Genomic DNA, 6,000 nt, shown 5'->3' with positions numbered 1-6,000 from the left:
TATTAATTGAATATTTTTTTTTTATTATTACGTGGTGGTGGCGTGAACTTGATTGGTCCTGTGCAGAGCAGGGCAGGGCTGGCGCTATTACTTGAATAATTTTTTTTTTTTTTTTACGTGGTGCTGGCGTGAACTTGATTGGTCCTGTGCAGAGCAGGGCGAGCAGGGCAGGGCTGGCGCTATTACTTGAATATTTTTTTTTTTTTTTACGTGGTGGTGGTGTGAACTTGATTGGTCCTGTGCAGAGCAGGGCAGGGCTGGCGCTATTAATTGAATAATTTTTTTTTTTTTTTTTTTACGTGGTGGTGGCGTGAACTTGATTGGTCCTGTGCAGAGCAGGGCAGGGCTGGCGCTATTAATTGAATAATCTTTTATTTTTTTATTTTTTTTACGTGGTGGTGGCGTGAACTTGTTTTTTCCTGTGCAGAGCAGGGCAGGGCTGGCGCTATTACTTGAATAATTTTTTTTTTTTACGTGGTGGTGGCATGAACTTGATTGGTCCTGTGCAGAGCAGGGCAGAGCAGGGCAGGGCTGGCGCTATTACTTGAATAATTTTTTTTTTTTTTTTTTTTTACGTGGTGGTGGCGTGAACTTGATTGGTCCTGTGCAGAGCAGGGCAGGGCTGGCGCTATTACTTGAATAATTTTTTTTTTTGTTTTTTTTTTTTTTTACGTGGTGGTGGCGTGAACTTGATTGTTCCTGTGCAGAGCAGGGCAGGGCTGGAGCTATTAATTGAATAATTATTTTTTTTTTTTTACGTGGTGGTGGCGTGAACTTGATTGGTCCTGTGCAGAGCAGGGCAGGGCTGGCGCTATCACTTGAATAATTTTTTTTTTTTTTTTTTTTTACGTGGTGGTGGCGTGAACTTGATTGGTCCTGTGCAGAGCAGGGCAGGGCTGGCGCTATTACTTGAATATTTTTTTTTTTTTACGTGGTGGTGGCGTGAACTTGATTGGTCCTGTGCAGAGCAGGGCAGGGCTGGTGCTATTACTTGAATAATTTTTTTTTTACGTGGTGGTGGTGTGAACTTGATTGGTCCTGTGCAGAGCAGTGCGAGCAGGGCGAGCAGGGCAGGGCTGGCGCTATTACTTCAATAAATTTTTTTTTTTTTTTTTTGTACGTGGTGGTGGCGTGAACTTGATTGGTCCTGTGCAGAGCAGGGCAGGGCTGGCGCTATTACTTGAATAATTTTTTTTTTTACGTGGTGGTGGCGTGAACTTGATTGGTCCTGTGCAGAGCAGGGCAGGGCTGGCGCTATTACTTGAATAATTTTTTTTTTTTTTTTTTTTTTTCGTGGTGGTGGCGTGAACTTGATTGGTCCTGTGCAGAGCAGGGCAGGGCTGGCGCTATTAATTGAATATTTTTTTTTTTTTTTTTTTTACGTGGTGGTGGCGTGAACTTGATTGGTCTTGTGCAGAGCAGGGCAGAGCAGGGCATGGCTGGTGCTATTACTTGAATAATTTTTTTTTTTTTTTTTTAACGTGGTGGTGGCGTAAACTTGATTGGTCCTGTGCAGAGCAGGGCAGGGCTGGCGCTATTAATTGAATAATTTTTTTTTTTTTTTTTTTTTTTACGTGGTGGTGGCGTGAACTTGATTGGTCCTGTGCAGAGCAGGGCAGGGCTGGCGCTATTAATTGAATAATTTTTTTTTTTTTTTTTTTTACGTGGTGGTGGCGTGAACTTGATTGGTCCTGTAGATCAGGGCAGGGCTGGCGCTATTAATTGAATAATTTTTTTTTTTTTTTTTTTTTACGTGGTGGTGGCGTGAACTTGATTGGTCCTGTGCAGAGCAGGGCAGGGCTGGCGTTATTACTTGAATAATTATTATTATTTTTTTTTTTTTACGTGGTGGTGGCGTGAACTTGATTGGTCCTTTGCAGAGCAGGGCAGGGCTGGCGTTATTACTTGAATCTTTTTTTTTTTTTTACGTGGTGGTGGCGTGAACTTGATTGGTCCTGTGCAGAGCAGGGCAGGGCTGGCGCTATTAATTGAATAATTTTTTTTTTTTTTTTTTACGTGGTGGTGGCGTGAACTTGATTGGTCCTGTGCAGAGCAGGGCAGGGCTGGCGCTATTAATTGAATAATTTTTTTTTTTTTTTTTTTTACGTGGTGGTGGCATGAACTTGATTGGTCCTGTGCAGAGCAGGGCAGAGCAGGGCAGGGCTGGCGCTATTACTTGAATAATTTATTTTATTTTTTTTTTACGTGGTGGTGGCGTGAACTTGATTGGTCCTGTGCAGAGCAGGGCAGGGCTGGCGCTATTACTTGAATATTTTTTTTTTTTACGTGGTGGTGGCATGAACTCGATTGGTCCTGTGCAGAGCAGGGCAGGGCTGGCGCTATTACTTGAATAATTTATTTTATTTTTTTTTTACGTGGTGGTGGCGTGAACTCGATTGGTCCTGTGCAGAGCAGGGTAGGGCTGGCGCTATTACTTGAATTTTTTTTTTTTACGTGGTGGTGGCATGAACTCGATTTTTCCTGTGCAGAGCAGGGCAGGGCTGGCGCTATTACTTGAATTTTTTTTTTTTACGTGGTGGTGGCGTGAACTTGATTGGTCCTTTCCAGAGCAGGGCAGGGCTGGCGCTATTACTTTCTTTTTTTTACGTGGTGGTGGCGTGAACTCAATTGGTCCTGTGGAGAGCAGGGCAGGGCTGGCGCTATTACTTGATTTTTTTTTATTACGTGGAGGTGGCGTGAACTCGATTGGTCCTTTGCAGTGCAGGGCAGGTCTTGTGCTATTACTTGCTTTTTTTTACGTGGTGGAGGCTTGAACTCGATTGGTTCTGTGCAGAGCAGGGCAGGGCTGGTGCTATTACTTGCTTTTTTTAATTTTTTTTACATGGTGGTGGCGTGAACTCGATTGGTCCTGTGCAGAGCAGGGCTGGGCTGGTGCTATTACTTGATTTTTTATTTTTTTTTGTGTTCCGCTAGCTCGGGGTGAACACCTGCTCATCCCCCGCCGAGCTGCACGGGTGTTAGTCTGGGTCCCGTGTCTCGAGGGAACATCGTTTCAATGCACGTCCCCTGTACCCCGCGGCGCACGAGTATTATGAGGCTGGACTGGTGTTCCGCGAGGTCGGGGTGAACACTTGCACAAGAGCTGCGGAGACCCCGTTAGAAGCAGCCCCGGAGGCCAGCGAAAACAGCCGAGAGTTAAGCCCCTCCCCGCCGTGGCTTCGGCTGCCTTCCGCCACGTCACATCGGACGGGACTCTGGTCATGTGTTTTGCAACATGACCAGAGTCCCGTCCGTCTTGAAGTGGCGGATGGCTGCCCATGCCACGGTGGGGAGGGGCTTAATTCCCGGCTATTTTCAAACTCGGCGGGAAGGCAGCAGGAGGCTCCATTCACGGCTAACTCCCTGCGATCCCCGCTGACCGATCGGAGCCGGTTTAGCGCTCCAGGCAGTCGGATACTTTAGCGCCTCAGCAGCGGGGGCGACGACCTCGAACATTCCCCGGGCCTGCCCGAGTGTAAGGCTGGGACCCGTCTGCCGGGGGAAAAAAATACCTGCATGTCCCCCGTCCCCCCCGGGTGCACGGGTGTTATGAGGCCGGGCTGGAGTTCCACGAGCTCGGGGTGAACACCTGCTCATCCCCCGCGGAGCTGCACGGGGGTTAGCCTGGGTCCCGTGTCTCGATGGAAAATCGTTTCAATGCACGTCCTCTGTAACCCGCGGCGCACGAGTATTATGAGGCCGGGCTGGAGTTCCGCGAGGTCTGGGTGAACACTTGCACAAGCGCTGCGGAGGCCCCCCCTGTCCTTAACCCTTTCAGACCTGGTGTCCATTACAATGGACATCACATGTTTGAGCGTTTTTTCTAGAGTTCTAAAAACACCTGCAGTGATTTTAGAAGAATTCTTGCAGAAATCAGATTTCTTTAGCAATTCAAACAAGAGTAACAGCATTTGCATCGGGTTCCCCAATGTCATAATTATTTTCCACCAGTAGATGGCAGCAGCCCCAAAGAAGTGGCGTCAAAAAACATTGAAATACTTGAAAATGTACCTTTTGAAGTGTTTTTCAGCCATGCAACCAGGCAGAAACACCATTTCAAGGGCTGTAGGATCAGACCAACAGTCTGTGACTGAGCCCAGTGTTTTTAGAGTGATTCCTGCAAAATTCAGGTTTTTTGCCATTCAAATCAGTCGACCGCTGCTTTAAGCCTATGGGGAGTTTGGAACACATTTGGCAGGCTCTCAAAACATCGGCGAATGCGGTAGGTGGCTGAAACTTGCTACAGAGCACCTCTAGGACGTGTAGATAATTGGTTGAAAAGCACAGGTCGCTGGGCCTTTCGGTTCCGACGCCGCCCCTGTCCTTGAATGCCACTTCGAAGTGGTCTGCGGGCCCCTTGAAAACGTACCTTTTGAAGTGTTTTTCAGCCATGCAACCAGGCAGAAACACCATTTCAAGGGCTGTAGGATCAGACCAACAGTCTGTGACTGAGCCCAGTGTTTTTAGAGTGATTCCTGCAAAATTCAGGTTTTTTGCCATTCAAATCAGTCGACCGCTGCTTTAAGCCTATGGGGAGTTTGGAACACATTTGGCAGGCTCTCAAAACATCGGCGAATGCGGTAGGTGGCTGAAACTTGCTACAGAGCACCTCTAGGACGTGTAGATAATTGGTTAAAAAGCACAGGTCGCTGGGCCTTTCGGTTCCGACGCCGCCCCTGTCCTTGAATGCCACTTCGAAGTGGTCTGCGGGCCCCTTGAAAACGTACCTTTTGAAGTGTTTTTCAGCCATGCAACCAGGCAGAAACACCATTTCAAGGGCTGTAGGATCAGACCAACAGTCTGTGACTGAGCCCAGTGTTTTTAGAGTGATTCCTGCAAAATTCAGGTTTTTTGCCATTCAAATCAGTCGACCGCTGCTTTAAGCCTATGGGGAGTTTGGAACACTTTTGGCAGGCTCTCAAAACATCGGCGAATGCGGTAGGTGGCTGAAACTTGCTACAGAGCACCTCTAGGACGTGTAGATAATTGGTTGAAAAGCACAGGTCGCTGGGCCTTTCGGTTCCAACGCCGCCCCTGTCCTTGAATGCCACTTCGAAGTGGTCTGCGGGCCCCTTGAAAACGTACCTTTTGAAGTGTTTTTCAGCCATGCAACCAGGCAGAAACACCATTTCAAGGGCTGTAGGATCAGACCAACAGTCTGTGACTGAGCCCAGTGTTTTTAGAGTGATTCCTGCAAAATTCAGGTTTTTTGCCATTCAAATCAGTCGACCGCTGCTTTAAGCCTATGGGGAGTTTGGAACACTTTTGGCAGGCTCTCAAAACATCGGCGAATGCGGTAGGTGGCTGAAACTTGCTACAGAGCACCTCTAGGACGTGTAGATAATTGGTTGAAAAGCACAGGTCGCTGGGCCTTTCGGTTCCGACGCCGCCCCTGTCCTTGAATGCCACTTCGAAGTGGTCTGCGGGCCCCTTGAAAACGTACCTTTTGAAGTGTTTTTCAGCCATGCAACCAGGCAGAAACACCATTTCAAGGGCTGTAGGATCAGACCAACAGTCTGTGACTGAGCCCAGTGTTTTTAGAGTGATTCCTGGAAAATTCAGGTTTTTTGCCATTCAAATCAGTCGACCGCTGCTTTAAGCCTATGGGGAGTTTGGAACACATTTGGCAGGCTCTCAAAACATCGGCGAATGAGGTAGGTGGCTGAAACTTGCTACAGAGCACCTCTAGGACGTGTAGATAATTGGTTAAAAAGCACAGGTCGCTGGGCCTTTCGGTTCCGACGCCGCCCCTGTCCTTGAATGCCACTTCGAAGTGGTCTGCGGGCCCCTTGAAAACGTACCTTTTGAAGTGTTTTTCAGCCATGCAACCAGGCAGAAACACCATTTCAAGGGCTGTAGGATCAGACCAACAGTCTGTGACTGAGCCCAGTGTTTTTAGAGTGATTCCTGCAAAATTCAGGTTTTTTGCCATTCAAATCAGTCGACCGCTGCTTTAAGCCTATGGGGAGTTTGGAACACTTTTGGCAGGCTCTCAAAACA

Source organism: Acipenser ruthenus, unplaced genomic scaffold (genome assembly GCF_902713425.1).
Source record: "Acipenser ruthenus unplaced genomic scaffold, fAciRut3.2 maternal haplotype, whole genome shotgun sequence".
NCBI classification, from domain to species: Eukaryota; Metazoa; Chordata; class Actinopteri; order Acipenseriformes; family Acipenseridae; genus Acipenser; species Acipenser ruthenus.
The sequence above is the reverse complement of the archived record's forward strand: the minus strand, read 5'-3'. Positions refer to the sequence as shown.